Raw genomic sequence first — 18416 nt, 5'->3', positions numbered from 1 at the left:
CCTCTTGAGGTCCCAAGATAACTTGGGGCTCCTGGGCCCATCAGAAAATGACATTCTTCACTTACCAGAGATCAGGAACCCTGTACAGGGACTGCATAGACGAGGTATGTGGCCAGTTTTCCCAAGGAGCTTTTATTGGCTGTATAAGTCAAGTTTAATTCCTTAAAGGAGAGCACGCTATTCCAGTCAAAGACTTGGTAATAAAAAGTTTATTCAATTGTATCCTGTTGCAAAAGAAAGCATTCTTTTTCACTTATGCAAATAACTATATTGCCGTAAATTAAGCATACTCACAAATAGTTTCCAAATTCTGGAGAAATCAGAGAGAAATATGCTCTAAAATTTTGTTTACAGGAGTATTGCCACAAGCTATAGAAAACTCAAAGATTTTCTCTACTCTGAAAAACAAAGCAAAGAATTAGCAATGTTTTAAGCAAAAAGTCACAAAATGATTATTTCAGTCATTCCTCATTAGTTCAATCCATGCAGTTAACTCCTGTTCTGTTTGATATTCATGAACATTTCAGCTCTCCATGAGAATCATGAAAGTTTTCTCCTCTATCCTAATGTCACAATCTCCAAAGTTATTAGAAACCTGCATTCAAGAGCACCTGTCAAAGTCCTATTGCTGATTATAAGGCACCTTTAAAAGAGGATCAAAACAAGACAACAGTTGTCTGTGAATGACAAAAAGTCTTAGGGCAGTCACAGTCAGACATGATTGACAAGGAAATGTGGTTACCTCTATGGCACACAATAATATTACGTAACAATTATAATTACTAACAATACACTAAGTTATATTAGAATTATAGGAGCTTCCCATAATTTTGGAACACATAACCAAGAACATATTTATTCAAATACAGCCCAAAGAAAGTCAAACATAATTTTATATTTTATAATGCTTCCTGTATGATTTCTATAGATTTCTATACCACATTAAGCCAAATACGGCTCTTCTGGACTTTAGGGGACCTAATATGAAAAGATTAATTAGGTCAGAAAAAGACATAATTAATCATTTGATTTTAGAAAGTTTGTCAAATATCGAAGGTTTAAGCACTTGATGTTACAAACATAGAATCTCAGGTCACCATAAGTCATTCATTTAGCCAAAATGATAACTCAAAAATTTTAAAAAGACAAAAAACTTTACTTATTAATACAGGGAAGACAGCTTTCCACACAATGCCTCTTTTCCTTCCTGTCTTTTTCTTATAGTTTAGTCAAAAGGCAAACAGAGTTTCATTTTAAAATATTACACAAAATCTTATTCAAGAGAGAAAGCCAGATTTTACCCTTTGCATTAGTGTACTGTTAATATCAATCCCAATTCTTAATAAAACCTTATAGACAAATCTATTCAATCTTAAGCAGTTACACCAAAAGGTAAGATTCCCATAAGCCTTTTTAAACTCTTTAAAAGGAGCAGATCAGTGCTCTAAGAACACCCTGTTGTGCTTTTATTCCAATGTTCAATTTACATAAAAACTGAATAAGACCCCTTTAACTTTAGCCAATATGTTCACACAGAATTTCCTTCACAAGATTAATTTTTCACAGATCTTCCACAATTTGCTCAAACTTTCAGGATAAAGAATACTTACAACCCCTTAGCCTTCTAAACCAGGCTAAAATATTCACATTCCCATGCCTTCTTATAATCTTTTACCAAAAACACATTTCACTTTCCTTACACACCTTGCATGTTAAAACTGTTTTTCGCCGGGCGCGGTGGCTCAAGCCTGTAATCCCAGCACTTTGGGAGGCCGAGACGGGCGGATCACGAGGTCAGGAGATTGAGAACATCCTGGCTAACACGGTGAAACCCCGTCTCTACTAAAAAATACAAAAAACTAGCCAGGCGAGGTGGCGGGCGCCTGTAGTCCCAGCTACTCAGAGGCTGAGGCAGGAGAATGGCATAAACCCGGGAGGCGGAGCTTGCAGTGAGCTGAGAACCGGCCACTGCACTCCAGCCCGGGCGACAGAGCAAGACTCCGTCTCAAAACAAAACAAAAAAAAAAACTGTTTTCCGGTTGTCTCAATTATATGTTACAATGTTAACTCTTAGCAACTTTTATTTTTGGTGAAAAACCTGGTAAGTCATTTTAATTAGGTACTAGGTGTGAAGCTTAGGACACCAGACAGAAGTACAAGATAAGATCTGATTCTCTCCAGCATAGCCAGGGGGCATGGTGAATTGTACATATCCCCAGGCCTTATCTAGAATCTAATGTCTCTAAAGCAGGTACACCAAACAATTTTCAGAAGTCAAATAAGCAGTTTATGACCTTAAAGCATTTAGTAAATCTAATATCTTATCTGCCTAATTTAGACCAAATATGTAAGTTTGGAAGACGTTTTATTTTACCAATAATCTTTAAAACTGTCTTTATTTCCCAAAGCTTACTAAAGTTACATGAACTAAAAGCCTTACAGTTTTATTTTCTGACAAAATATTTGATTTAAGTGCTTATTATTTTTAAACCAATTAATCAGAGCTCTTTCATATATAAACATTACACATACAACACATACAAATACACAACAGACAGAAGATCCAGTAGTTGTAAGATTTTCATTTGCCAGTTTTAAGTTTCTTAATTGAATTACTGGCTTCAGGGAGGAGCCCTTTGAGGAAGAGGGTCAGGAAAGCATGTAATTTCTAGAGCCTAACAGGCAGGCATAGCTGGAAGGCAAAACAGATTTAAAAAAATTAAGGGTCCCATTTTTATACCAGATGTTGAATCTCCAAAAAGAGGAAATCAGTCCACATCCTTTGGGACTCTTATCTCTCAGTGTGGCAATGGGGACACTTCCATATCTTCCAGGTGGCCAAGAGTATACTTCTCTGATCCAAACATGCAAAGAGCCGAGTATCCTCCCCCCATAACTTCCGTTAGCCATCCCTAAAAGTATGTTTCCTAGTTATTACAAACCAAAGCTCTCTCATAATGAGAAGTAATTTCTGATACCCACAAAAGTCAAAACCATCAGATAACACAATACAAAATGAAACACAGCATTCGATTTTGAGAGGGATTTATTTATCCCCTTTCAATTCCAGTGGTTTCATAAGGAAAACAGAAGCTTTTTTCCAAAACAGGATCTGTGGCAACTCCTCTGCTTTCCCCAAGGACTCCCAGGCTGTTAGAAATTGTTTTAGATCACCTCATGTATATCAAGAGTGGCAAGAAGACAAAATGGAGAAAAGTAATTGTATTCATCCATTTTTTTTTTTTTTTTTTTTTTTTTTTTTTTTTTTTTTTTTTTTTTTGAGACAGAGTTGCCCAGGCTGGAGTGCAGTGATGTGATCTTGGCTCACTCCAAGTTCCGCCTCCCAGGTTCACACCATTCTCCTGCCTAAGCCTCCCGAGTAGCTGGGACTACAGGCGCCCACCACCTCGCCCAATTTTTTGTATTCTTAGTAGAGACGGATTTCACCATGTTAGCCAGATCGTCTCTATCTCCTGACCTCATGATCCGCCCTCCTTGGCCTCCCAAAGTGCTGGGATTACAGACGTGAGCCACTGCGCCCGGCCCTGTATTCATCCATTTTCACGCTGCTGATAAAGACAAACCTGAGTACTCGACGATTTACAAAAGAAGAGCTTTAATGGACTTACAATTCCATGTGGCTGGGGAGGCCTCACAATCATGGTGGAAGGCAAGGAGGAGGAGCAAGCCATGTCTCACGTAGGCGGCAGGCAGAGAGAGAACCTGTGCAGGCAAACTCCTACTTTTAAAACTCTCAGGTCTCACGAGACTTATTCAGTATCACAAGAACAGCATGGCAAAGATCCACCCCCATAATTCAGTTATCTCCTACTGTGTCCCTCCCACAACACATGGGAATTATGGGAGCTACAAGAGGAGATTTGGATGGGGACATAGCCAAACCCTATCAACAATTCAGTCAACTGAGAAGAAAAAATTTTTTTTTCCTCAGAGAAATAAGATCCAAGAAGAGAAAAATTATAAAGACCTTTTAAATATACATATAGCTCATATATCTGCTTTTAATTAAAGCTGACTTTTAACCACAGCACTTTAAAAATCCTCTTAAATCTCTTATTACCTGACTTTAGCCAGGCCAAACAATCCATTTTTCTGGCTTTTAAACTCTACCAAAAGTAACCTCCCAGATGAAACCGGTAAGCCTTCACTAAGGTTATGACTTAATCACAAGTGTACCAGTATTTTAAAAGAGATGGTTAGCAGTTTTTACAAGATTTAGAGTCTACAAGGTAGCTTGGAGAAAGGAAGATTCAAGAAGGGAAGATAGAAGTTGTTCATGGAGGGGAATAAAATCAACAAATGGCAAAGATCACACAAATATCAACCAGAAAGTACTAATTCCCTAAACCAGAAATTAAACCCTGAACCAGGGATGCCACTGTGAAAAGACAAAGCCTTAACTACTAAGCTACAGCATTGGGAAGTTTCCATTGCCTTCCCAGAAAGGGCCTAGAGCAGACAGTTTTGAGCCAATGAAGGCTTTTAACCGCTCAAAACAATTTTTAGAGCTAACTATGTCATAAACTCCAAAATTGCTGTCCTCTGGATGGCAGAGACTAAGAGAAAGTACTGCCACGTGGTTACAAGGTCAAGCTCCCAAGGATGTAAAACAAGATGAGAGAGAAACCCTATCCAGCTTATGGAGTCCTAAGCCTGTGTTCTATCCCAAGGTACCTCCCCTTTATGACTGAATAACACAGAAAGACAAATTCAACCACAAAATACACCAGATTCGCTACAGCGTTAAGACAAGCATCGTGAATCCTTTTACTCATTAATCAAAATGTTGCAAGAGCTGGTGATTTCTACCATTCCTGCAACTGGTTTGTACAGAAAGAGGAACAGGAAGGGATAAAAGTGTTGCCTACGGTGGGGTGGGGAAGCCAAGGAGCTCAGGGAGACTAGAGAAAGACCCAGGTGGCCACTTGTCAGTAGTGAAGGATGTTTTCTAGCAGTCCCATCAGCTCTCAAGTTTCCCCCTTTGGGGAGAAAAAAGCTCCCCATGTCTGGTGATCCTGTACATGCCTAATCCTGTCACCCATGGCTGTCAGCAAAGAGTGCAAGGCAGATTAATCCAAAGAGAATAGCAGTTAACATCCCATAGTGTTAAATCCACTTTTAACCAAGAAGGACTTTACTGAGAGGAGCCTCTAACCCCTAAATCTTCGGAAGGACTCTAACCTTTCTAAATTGGGCCTCAAACTCACGTTCCATTAAGCATCCTTGCCTTTTATTAGGAGGGACCTTAACCCTCTCTATCTTAGGAGATAGTCTCCTAAGTTCGACCTCTAACCCAATCTGATCCTTTGCCTGGGCAAAACATATCCCGCCCCTTACCTAAAGTTGGCCAATTGGCAGTGCTATAGTCTATTTCCTTTGGGTCCATAGAATTTTCCTCAGTATAGTCTCTTCATGGTTTCCAGGAAGATGTTACTGGAAAGGGGTCCCAACCCAGACCCCAAGAGAGGGTTCTTGGACATTGCTCAAGAAATAATTCAGAGTGAGTCCATAAAGTGAAAGCACGTTTACTAAGAAAGTAAAGGAATAAAGGAATGGCTGCTCCATAGGCAGAGGAACAGTGTGGGCTACTAGACTGAGTAGACTTACAGTTATTTCTTGATTATATGCTAAACAAGGGGTGGATTATTCATGAGTTTTCTGGGAAAAGATTGGGAAGTGAAATTTCCACCCCTTTTTAGACCACGTAGGGTAACTTGCAGATGTTGCTGTGGCATTTGTAAACTGTCACGACACTGATGGGCGTGTCTCTTAGCATGCTAATGCCTTATAATTAGCGTATAATGAGCAGTGAGGATGACCAGCGGTCACTTTTGTGGCCATCTCGGTTGAGGTGGGTTTTGGCTGGCTTCTTTACTGCATTCTGTTTTATCAGCAAGGCCATTGTGACCTGCATCTTGTTGACCTCCTGTTTCATCCTATAACTAAGAATGCCTAAACTCCTGGGAATGCAACCCAGTAGGTCTCAGCCTTGTTTTACCCAGCCCCTAATCAAAATGGAGCTGCTCTGGTTCAAATACCTCCAACAAGACCAATCTTTAAACATTAATGCAGTGCCACGTTTTTGTTCCCACGACAAGTCAAGAACCCACGAGGGTAGCAGGTATTGCTAGCATCATTCATATACCTTTGCTTTAAACTGCTTTCTGTATCATTGTAGGGGCACATCTACCATTCTTGATTTTCCAGGAGCTCTGACTCTTTCTGTCAACATACAGGATGTACAGATTCTACTAAAAGGACTGCAAGGACTGGATTTTGAGGAAAGGATATAAGGTGTTAAATTTCTTGCTTAAGATGATAGAGAAAAACTCTTATCCACTTTTTCTCAGGTTTTACACTTCTGAATTCTCATATGTAAATATAGTTTATATATCTTAGTTTCATTATAGTTCTACTTTCTTGAGTACTCCTCGTGAGATATCAATAAATAATGATAATACCTCATATTTGTACTGATTGTTATACATCTCAAATACTTTACATGCAACTCTCTAGAAAAGATATGTTAATTGGGCCAGGCACGGTGGCTCATGCCTGTAATCCCAGCACTTTGGGAGGCCGAGGCAGGCGGATCACAAGGTCAGGAGATTAAGACCATCTTGGCTAACACTGTGAAACCCCATCTCTATTGAAAAAAAACAAAACAAAAAAAATTAGCCGGGCATAGTGTCGGCGCCTGTAATCCCAGCTACTCGGGAGGGTGAGGCAGGAGAATAGTGTGAACCCAGAAGGCGGAGCTTGCAGTGAGCCAAGATCGCGCCACTGCACTCCAGCCTGGGCAACAGAGCGAGACTCTGTCTCAAAGATAAAAAAAAAAAAAAAAAGAAAAGATATGTTAATTGATTTGCCAAAGGTCACACAGGAAGTCATTGACCCAGTGTTATAACTGAGATCTCCTGACTCCTTTCCCTGTTTCAAGAGAAGTTTCTTCCTTTCAACCAAGCATTTCTCCTAGAACTTTCTATTGAGACAAATTTAGGTGAGGAAAACAAGATGAATTTCAGAGCAGAAGGAAGTTGAAGCCAAAGTGAAGATTACTGTCAGGACCTCATCATACTGGAGACCATATTGGTGTGCAAAAATAGCATTATTTTAAAGTTCATTTATCTTAGATTTTTTCCAGAGTGCACCTCATATTATTTCTCCGTAGACTCGTTAACCCTTTTCTCTCTAAAACTGTAAGTAGTGACATAAGACAAGATAAAAGTGTGGTCAACCAATGATACAACCTTGAGTAAAGTTGGCTTGAAAGTCTGTGAAAGAAATACCAAAACCTTAAGAGTTTAACAGATCCTCAAGTTATTTACCATAGAAAAGCTTTACTTCAGGAAGCAAGGGTACTTCAAAAGAGATGGCCTTGCACATGTCTACATGAGAGGAGAAGGAAGGATGTGGGGAATATGATAATTCTACCTTGGATTTCTGAAATACTTGTATTCTAAAACTTTAAAGTACTTTCATATGTTTTATCTCATTTGTGCTGTCAAAACATCTCTGATTACATTGTGCAAGACTATGACCCATTATTTTACAGATTAGGAATTAAACCCCAGGGAAATGATCTCACTTGCTGAAGATTACATACAAATGAGGGAGAGATGAATGAAGGGAGGAGGGGGAGAGAAAGAATGAGAGAGAGAAAGAGAGAGAGAGAACTAGAATAGTGGATGTCAATGTAGAATCTTATCTAATAAATTAGAGTCTGGTGAATTTTCTCTGGATGAATTAAGAAAAGGAGATAACAAGGGTTTAAGGCAGGATTCCCAAACTTGGTCGCATATTGGAATTACCTTAGGAGCTTTACATAAATCTCAATGCCTGGTTCCTATTCCCAGAGTCTGATTCTGATTTAATTGGTTTGAGATGCATCCCGGGCAATGGGATTTTTAAAAAGCTCCTCAAGTAGAACCACTGGCTTACGTTTTGGTTGTTAGAGCCTAGGAAAAGAATAGTATAAAATCTGCTACATCCACTTTAATACTCATATGACCTTTTAAATTTGAAAACTATGAAGTAATTTACAAAAAAAGTATAGAACAATTGACAATTTAAGATTTAAAAAAGCAGATACATTGCAGAAGGATGGTAAGAAAATTGTACTGAAGCATAAGTAAGATTTTCTGTAAACTCAGGCATCAGGAAATAATTCTTATTCCTGTGGAATATACAGAAATGTGAGTGGTATTATGTTATCATATTGATGTTACATAGAATGAAGGTCTTACCCACAAGGAGAGGTCATTCAAAAATGTCATAATCTGAGGAATAATAATAGTAATTATTATAGAAATATTCTTATTTTTATAGCTATCATAGGAATAATTAGTAACAGCTACTGCTTACTATGTACTAGGTATTGTTCTAGGTGCATTATCATGTAAAATTGGTTAATTATTACAATGGCTCTTTGTGTTAGATACTATTGCAAACCCAATTTGCAGATGAGAAACTGAGGATTAGGAGAGACTAAGTAATTCACTCAAGAGTACAAAGCTAATTATAATAGTAGGAGAGATGGGTATACTGAATTTCAGAAATGGGCTGGGCTATGCTTCTGAGACTTATAATAAAAAAAACTGGAAAGTGAGCTGAAACCTAGGAGTCTGAATAGTAAATATGCCTTTATCATGGCAGATATAAAAGATGAAAAGGAAAGGAGTGAGTGAGCCCAGCATTTCCCTCACACATACAAGTTCAAGGCAGGAGGCTGTTGGGCTCCAGCATGGCCCTCTTAAGACAACAAGCTAGCTGCAGTAGAATTGCAAACTTCAACTTAGGAAAATACACACTCCTGCATATACACCTCACACACCCACAACCACACGTGCACACACACTGCTCCTGCACTTTTTTTTTTTTGAGATGGAGTCTCGCTCTGTCACCCAGGCTGGAGTGCAATGGCACAGTCTCGGCTCACTGCAACCTCCGCCTCCCAGGTTCAAGTAATTCTCCTGCCTCAGCCTCCCGAGTAGCTGAGACTACAGGTGCATGCCACCACACCCGGCTAATTTTTGTGGGGTTTTTTTTGGTAGAGACGGGGCTTCTCTATGTTGACCAGGCTGGTCTTGAACTCCTGACCTCAGGTGATCCACCTGTCTCAGCTTCCCAAAGTGCTGGGATAACAGGCATGAGCCACCGCACCCGGACCTGCTTCTTCACGTTTTGTTCACTGAATTGGTTTCCTAAATTTACTTAACATTTAGCAAGTCTTCGGGCACTTTCATTTTATTGTGCCTGTGCTGAGAAGAAAGGAATTTTAGCTACATTTATGCTAATGCATTGAAGGAAAGCCATCAAAAAGGGAACCTTGATCAGGAGCACAAAGTTGGAACCCTTTGTCTGAAAAGTAATTATGTTACACAAATACATTCTTGCTAGAAGAGGCACTTTTAGCTACTATCACTGAAGAACAATTTTACATTCTTATTAATTCTCACTAGAATCCTCTGATGTAGGCAGGCAGAATTATCTCAGCTGTATAGGTTAGTAAACCAAGGCTTCAGTACATTAAGATAAACCCACCCCTAACTCTGACACGGGTTATTTTATTCTTTCTCCTTTACTACAGTTGAATGGAGATGATACATTAACTTTGTTCCTGGGAGTTCCAACTTGGCTTTCTCCCAGGTAGGCAAGATAATGCCTTCAACAAGCAACAGTGAAGCTTGTTAAACTCCAGATCTTTACCTTGGCTGTAGGCCAGGAGAGCCCTCTTTGAAGCCATTAATCTTGATTTAATGATTGTACTTTGTCTTTAATTCTAAACACTAGTTCTTTAGGAAGATTGTTTTCCCTCTTTGACTTTTTTTTATTACCCTCAGCCAATTTTCTCTTTTGTATTTTGGCTATCAAACTTTTCTGCCTTGTAACCTTTCTTCTTTTGCATGTTCTTATTATAAAATAACTAAGGCTCAATCCATTCCATTTGGAAAATAGAAAATAGAGGAAAAAATTATTCATACTAACCATCATCACTGTTGCTATAACATTCTAATATACTTCTCTTTGGGATTCCCCTACACAGGTGTTTTTCTCACTCAATTTCATTGTACTCTTGTGGTATATATATTATTAAAACATGCCTTTTTACTTAACTCACTAACATTTTAAAACTTTGTCGTGAACCAACTAGAATTTAATAACATGGTGTGTGTATGTTCATGGTCCAACTATATCAAAATACTTTGAAACACTCCCCTCCTCTTAGATGAAACTTTAGCTTCTTTCATTCTATCTTCTGCTATTTTTCATCTTCAGAAATTTTCAATATGATCTACAAAAGCACCCGCCAAAAATGTAGTCAGAACTCCGGGCTTCCCCATTATATCCCTGAATTCAGTCCAATTTTGAACACATGGTTAATTTTTTTTTTCTATTTACCATCTCCACCTAGTTTCTCCTCCTTCAAGTTTCATGATTATTTTGGAAGCAAATCCCCCTATTTAGTATTTTCAACAACAGTCTAAATAAGTGTCACAGATTTTTTCTTGTGCTGTTCAGAAACATCTTCCCATTCTCTACTAAAAAACATATACATACTGCCACTTGGGAGAGATACTTACCAGAGTCAATAATCATTAAGGCATTCAGACGTCAGTTTTCCATAGTGCCAGAGTTGTTTTTTCAAAATGTAGACATTTAGATTCCTTGTCAACTCTTATACCCAGTCCGGTCCTTTTTAATAAAACTCTTTAGAGCATAATACCCTAGTTTTCCACAATTTTGTTTTCTGACTGCGGTGTGGTAGCTCACACTTCTATAACCTTCAGCACTTTGGAGGCCTGAGGTGGAGGATACTCAAAGCCAGAATTCTTAGATCAGCCTCGGGCAATCATGGCAAGGCTCCACCCTCTTCTCAAAAAAAATATTGCAATTTAAATAGCCATGTGGTGTGGCCACCTGCGCTGTGATCCCACGCTACTCAGAAGCTCAGGTGGAAGGACTTCACTTGAGTGCTGGAGATCAAGGCTGCATGAGCCAAGATCCTACGCCTCTCCCACTCTAGCCTGCCAACAGAGCACACGGCCCCAGCCTCAAAACAATTAAAAAAGTAAATAAATACATAATAAATACAATACAATACAATAGGAATAAACTACCTCTTTTTGTTCTCTTAAATGGTTGGCAAAAATGTATCTTGTTCTTAGTTTTAACAGAAAGTATTTTAAAATTACTAGTTAAGATAAAAAAATTTCCATCTTAGTTCACCATGCTTCCACATTTGTGAAACATTTTGTTTTGGTGAACTGGTTTTCTTTTGTTTTTCGTGTTCCTTGACTATTTATTTATTGGCAGATTAGTGGTTTTCTTATTACTATAAAAGTACTATGTTTTTATTTGTTTATTGGTTGATGTTTTCGTTGTGATTTTTTTTTTTTTTTCCTGTTGGAAGACAGTTTTTTGTTTAAGCTTAGGAAGTTATCACAAACCCAATATAATTTATAATGTTAATTTTTTATGTCTCTCAAAGCATCTAGCTTTTTTCCCAAAATTAATTTTGTGTACAGGTGGATCAAAACTATACTTTTTGTTATCCAACAAGTATTCTATTGCCTAAATTCCATTTGATGAATATATCTTAGTAGTTCTCAACCCCAGCTGTACGTTAGTATCTCCTGGGAAGCATTTCCTTGATTGAAGCTGATATGTGAAGTCATAATCTATGGGGTTTATAATCATCATAATCTCTAAGAGGAGTAGTGTATTAGTCCATTTTTATGCTGCAGATAAAGACATACCTGAGACTGGGCAATTTACAAAAGAAAGAGGTTTAGTGTACTTACAGTTCCGAGTGGCTGGGGAGGCCTTACAATCATGGCAGAAGACAAGGAGGAGCAAGTCACATCTTGTGTGAATGATGGCAGGCAAAGAGAGAGAACTCTTTTGTGCAGGGAAACTCCCCTTTATAAAACCATCAGATCTTGTGAGACTTATTCACTATCACGAGCACAGGACAGACCTACCCCCATGTTTCAATTACCTCCCACTTTGTCCCTCCCATAGCATATGGGAATTCAAGAAAAGATTTGGGTGGGGACACATCCAAACCACATCATTTTATACCTGGCCCTTCCCAAATCTCACGTTTTCACATTTCAAAACCGATATTGCCTTCCCAACAGTTCCCCAAAATCTTAACTCATTTCAGCATTAACTCAGAAGTCCACAGTTCGACACCTTATCTGAGACAAAGCAAGTCGCTTCCACCTATAAGCCTGTAAAATCAAAAGCAAGTTAGTTATTACTTAGATACAATGAGGATATAGACATTGGGTAAATACAGCTGTTTCACAGGGAGAAATTGGCCAAAACAAAGGGCTACAGGCTCCATGCAAGTCCAAAATCCAGCAGAGCAGTCAAATCTTAAAGCTCCAACATGATCTTCCTTGACTCCATGTCTCACATCCGGGTCATGGTGATTCAAGTGGTGGATTCCCATGGTTTTGGACATCTCTGCTGCTGTGGCTTGGCAGGGTATAGCCCCACTCCTGGCTGCTTTCATGGACTGGTGTTGAGTGTATGCAGCTTGCCCAAGCACATGGTGCAAGCTGTTGGTGGATCTAACATTCTGGGGTTTTGGAGGATGGTAGCCCTCTTCTCATAGCTCCACTAGGTGGTGCCTCAGTAGGGACATTGTGTGGGGGCTCCAACCCCACATTTCCCTTCTGCACTGCCCTAGCAGATATTCTCCAGGAGGGCCCCGCCCCTGCAGCAAACATTCTCTGAAATCTAGGCAGAGGTTCTCAAGCCTTAATTCTTGACTTCTGTGTACCCACAGGCTCAACACCACATGGAAGCTGCCAAGGCTTGGGACTTTCACCCTCTGAAGCAGCAGCCCAAGTTCTACTTTGGCCCTTTAATCACAGCTGGAGCAGCTGGGACACAGGGCACCAAGTCCCTAGATTGCACATAGCAGAGGGACCTTGGGCTCAACCCATGAAACCATTTTTTCCTCCTAAACCTCTGTGTCTGTGATGGAAGGGGCTGCCTCAAAGATCTCTGACATGCCCTGGAGACATTTTCCTCCTTGTCTTAGTGATTAACATTCGGCTGCTTGTTACTTATGCAAATTTCTGCAGCTGGCTTGAATTTCTCCTCAGAAAATGGGATTTTCTATTCTATCACATTGTCAGGCTGCAAATTTTCCAAACTTGTATGCTCTGTTTCCCTTTTAAAACTGAATGCCTTTAACAGCACCCAAGTCACCTCTTGAATGCTTCATTACTTAGAACTTTCTTTGCCAGATACCTTAAATCATCTCCTTCAAGTTAAAAGTTCCACAGATATCTAGGGCAGGGGCAAATGCCACCAGTCTCTTTGCTAAAACATAACAAGAGTCACCTTTGCTCCAGATCCCCAAAAAATTTTTTTTTCTTCTTTAATTTATCTTATATTTTTTTTTTTTTTTTTTTTTTTTTGAGACAGGAGTCTCACCGTCGCCCAGGCTGGAGTGCAGTGGCATGATCTTGGCTCACTGCAACCTTCACCTCCTGGTTCAAGCAAGTCTCCTGCCTCAGCTTCCCGAGTAGCTGGGACTATAGGCGCCTGCCACTGCACCTGGCTAATTTTTTGTATTTTTAGTAGAGACTGGGTTTCACCATGTTGCCAGATGGTCTCGATCTCCTGACCTCGTGATCCAACCTCATGATCCGCCCACCTCGGCCTCCCAAAGTGCTGGGATTACAGGCATGAACCGCTGCTCCCAGCCTGGCTTTTTGGTCAAAGTCATTCAACAAGTCTCTAGGGAGTTTCAAACTTTCCCACAGTTTCCTGTCTTCTTCTGAGCCCTCCAAACTGTTCCAACTTCTGCCTATTACCCAGTTTCAAAATCACTTCCACAGTTTTGGGTATCTTTTCAGTAGCTCCCCACTCCTGGTACCAGTTGACTGTATTAATCCATTTTCATGCTGCTGATAAAGACATACATGAAACTGGGCAATTTACAAAAGAAAGAGGTTTAATGGACTTACAGTTCCCAGTGACTGGGGAGGCCTCCCAATCATGGTGGAAGGCAAGGAGGAACAAGTCACATCTTACATGGGTGGTGACAGGCAAAGAGAGAGAAGTTGTTCGGGGAAACTCCCCCTTATAAAGCCATCAGATCCCATGAGACTTATTCATTATCATGAGAACAGCATGGGAAAGACCTGGCCCTTGATTCAATTACCTCCCACTGGGTCCCTCTCACAACACATAGGAATTCAAGATGAGATTTGGGTGGGGACACAGCCAAACCATATCAAGTGGGAAATGAATATCAGGACTGATATTTTAAAAAAACGCCTCCTAGGAGATTCTAATGTGCTCTCTGGTTTGAGAACCACTGATCTGCTCATTTTGATTCATGCTGACTTCTTTATTTTAAAGTCCTAAATATGTGTCTTTTTTTCTGGGTTATTTATGTATTCTAGTAATCCATCTTAATGTTTTTCAGTATCTGTGTGTGTGTGTGTGTGTGTGTGTGTGTGTGTGTGTGTGTTTAGGCTTTGTAAAACATTTATGCCTGATACAGGCCTCTCCATACCAAACTTTGCTTTGTTTTTTTTAGAATGAGAGATTACTGCATGTTGGGGTATTACCAGTTCCCTTTCTCATCTTGCTGGAGCCCTAAGTTTTCAAAGAAATCAACTATAAAATCTCTCTCTGAACTCCTCTTTTCAGTCCTCTCATTCATACAGGTGTCAAAGATCACAGAAGAGCCCCCTAAACACATTTTCTCCACATCCTCACCACCTATTTATTCCCAGAACCACCCTGCTCTCTGGCCACTACACTATAGCTATTCTTTCTATGACGAGTCACCTCCATGTTGCCTGTATCCACTACTTATTGTTTTCCTGACCTCTCATCAGATTTTAGTCCAGCTGTTGTCCATTCTCCTCTCCTTTGCTTCTACAACAGCACAAATTCTTGGTTCCCCTTTACTTCTCTAGTTTTTCCCTCTTAGGCCCTTTTTGAGTTTCTTCCTGGACCCCAACTCCTCTTCCTTCATGTAGCATTATCCATTGGAACTCCATGCATTCTTTCCTAGGGCCTCTTTTTCTCTCTTCTCTTTCCTTTTTGTTTATTTTTTCCTCTTTCTCTCTTATTCACTTTCAAGCTTTCAGTATTATCTAATGACTCCCATATATTTATCTCTGGTCCAGGCTTCCCTTATAAATCCTAAGAACTGTACAGCCAAATGCTTATTTCTAATATTCTACTTAAAAGTCACACTGGCATCTCAAATCAAAATGTCCAGAACGACTCATCACCTTCTCCTCTTATTTGATTTCTCCTTCTTCTTCTTACCTTCTACAACCACTGTGTCCTGTTGGCTCAATCTCCTCAAGGTTTCCAATCCATTCTTTTTCATTTTTTACTGTCACTACTGTAACCCAAAAATGATTATGAAATTATTAGTTTCACAATTGATATTCTCGTATGTATTTATTATCACCTGCAATTTGTTATTCAATGGCTGCAAAAATAATACTACTTTTACTTTTCAATTTGAAATGATTAGAAGTTCACAAGTAGTTGCAAAAATAGTATAGAATCCAATGTAACAATTACCCATTTTCCCAATGGGAACATCTAAATTACTGTAGCAAATAATCCAAATTATGAAACTGACAATGGCATAGTATAATTAACTAGACTATAGAGCTTCCTGGGATTTCAGTTTTTGCATTCACACGTCATCTTGTTCCTCTCTGTGCATATTTCTTTGATATTTTATCACATATATTCATGTAATTATCACCACAGTCAAGATACAGTATTGTCTGTCACCATAAAGGAACTCCCTCATGCTACCCCTTCAAAGTCACACCTTCTCCCTGTTCCTACTGGTAAACACTGATTTATTTTCTGTCTCTCTAATTTTGCCATTTTGGAAATATTATACAGATGGAACCATACAGCATGTAACCTTTTGAGACAGGCTTTTTCCACTCAACATGAAGTCCTTAAGTTCCATCCAAGTGTTGCATGTAGCAATAATTTGTTCCTTCTTATTGCTGAGTAGTATTCCAAATAATGTTTTTTTTAAAAAATACAAAATGGATTATGTCACTCTACTTAAACACTTCGATGATACTTAGAATAAAACAAGCAATGTTTAACATGGCCTAAAGGCTCATTATGATCTGTCTCTGGACTACCTGCACAGTGCCATCTCTTCGTGTTTTCTCCTCTCTTGTTACTGTCCAGGCGCACTGACCTTCCAGTTCTGAGAATGTATCAAGCTCTGTTCTCATCCAAGGCCTGGATACTCCTCCTCTCTTGCCTTGTGCCTGTGTCCACCTTTATCTAGTCAGCTCCTACTCATCATTTGTTTAAATATTGTTTACTTAGAGAAACTTTTTTTGACTTCCTTTCTATTGCACCTTTTTTTATAGCACCTTAAACTTCTCCTTCATAGCGAAACATATTTAATAACTTTTATGGTTAGTTATTTAACATCTGAGTGAATGACTTGGAATAAGGCTGGCCCCCCAAGGAATGATGTGAGATAAACTCACTAGATTGTAGAAGTGGAAGAAGTAGAACTGTCTCAAATGGATGGTCCAGTTTTAGAGTAAAATTCAGGCAAGATTTAGCAACTCAGGTTTTCAGTGTGGTCGGCCGAAAAAAAGGCAATGGGGTTCAGGGGTGTGAATGAGGTAGGAATGAAGTAGAGTGGAGCAGGATGATGGTCAGTAAAGAGGCATTTGACCATTGTGGTTGCATTTATCTGGGAGGCTTTTACATTAGTAGCAAGAGCACGGTAATCAGAGTATAAAGCAACATTTCAATCTTACTTAGGATTGATTTAGGCAAAGGGAGGACAACAAGGCCTCATCGACTTGTGTGGCATTCAGGTGAGGGGTCCAGATTTGAGAGAGTTCTGTTAACAAGCATGAGTAATTGGGCAGATTTTGGGAAGCGGATAAAGACTACATCTTCCCCAAATTGGGAAGTATGTAAGATAAATAGGATGAAGAGGACTGAGACTGCTGATTGCCATAATGCCCTCATCAGAATTGGTTCAGGAACTGGGTGGAAATTAGCCAGAATATAAGTGTTATCAGTGGAATCAGTACGAGGAGCTGAAAAATTTAGAGGCAGAAGAAATCAGGCAGGTGCTGATACATTTTCCCTGATAAATACCATACCACTATCTAGCATTCTTTCCATTTCTATACCTTAGTTTACAGCATTATGCTATTTGATTTATCTGGTTTAAATCTCTCTTCCTCAGCGTGATTGTTAAATTCAGATACCTACTGGCAGCTGTACTATTTTTGCTGTCAAATGACACCTAATTGAAGTATAAGAAGTTTTAAATCCTGCATTAACTTTTTGATTACTTTAACTCCCTCTCTGTACATGGAGATGAGTATATTTACATCCACAAATATTATAAATATTCAGATGACAGGTTTTTTGTTTCATTTTGTTATTTTTGGTTATACATGTTTACCTGATTGATACAGCTGTATGACTATTTCCCAGCTGGAAAGGCAAGTGAAGAAGTAAGGGAGGAAGAGGGACAGCAACACATATTGATGATCCGCCATGGCTCTGGTAATGTTCTAGGTATTTTACAGAAATTATGCTATACAGCTCTCAACAACCCTGGTAGGTAGATATCATCAGCAGCACTTCACATATGGGAAAACAGGGGTTCACAAAGTTAAAATACCTATATGAAGTCATAATGAATGACAGAAATGAGATTCAAACAGAAGCCAAACTCCAAAGCCCCTTTTCTTACCATTATAGCATAGGAAATTGTATGCAGGGTAAGGGTAGGAATAGATACCTATCAGATTCCAGGGCTGCCATGATATGGGTGGGAAGATGTGGATGAAAGGAAGCCTCCAAAATTTGGGAGCTCTTGCAGGGACAAGCAGAGGTAGCATAACTGGCTGAGGGTACTTATTGATTGGCATGCCCGTTTTCCAGTTGATAAACTTCCTGCTGCTCTCTGCAGCAGGAGAGAGACACACAACCCTTAGGAGACATGCACGTTTCCTGCTTCCTAAACTAGGAAGGCAAGGAATGGCAAGGTCAGGTGACATGCTTCCGGATGCCGAATGAATCACCCACCCAACCAGAACTAGAACTTCAAACCTCTCACTCTGTTATTACGGCACTAAGTCAGGGCTGACTCCACTTCCCTTAATTCCTGGACTGCTCAGCTCTGAACCACGCTGACCCACACCCTAGGGAGGGGAACCTGCCCTTGGATACTGGCTGTACAGAATGAGGCAGGAGGTTATGTGTTCCCAGGGGTGTCTTTTTCCGCTTACCAGGAGTTTGTTATTGTTTACCTGGAATTACATTCTACATATAGAACTTTTATAGTGACACACCCTGTCCGGCACAGCACTGAGGTGAGCAGCAGC

At 39.6% G+C, this 18416-nt stretch overlaps 1 protein-coding gene across 1 annotated transcript in view; it reads left to right on the top strand.

The window, feature by feature from the left end:
• STYK1 (serine/threonine/tyrosine kinase 1) overlaps positions 1-18416 on the top strand; it is a 56116-nt gene that overhangs the window by 14492 nt on the left and 23208 nt on the right. The gene's annotated exons all lie outside the window — the stretch shown is intronic.

The sequence above is a fragment of the Rhinopithecus bieti genome, unplaced genomic scaffold (assembly GCF_001698545.2).
Source record: "Rhinopithecus bieti isolate Rb0 unplaced genomic scaffold, ASM169854v2 scaffold_22452, whole genome shotgun sequence".
Taxonomy (NCBI): domain Eukaryota; kingdom Metazoa; phylum Chordata; class Mammalia; order Primates; family Cercopithecidae; genus Rhinopithecus; species Rhinopithecus bieti.
The sequence above is the reverse complement of the archived record's forward strand: the minus strand, read 5'-3'. Positions and strand labels throughout refer to the sequence as shown.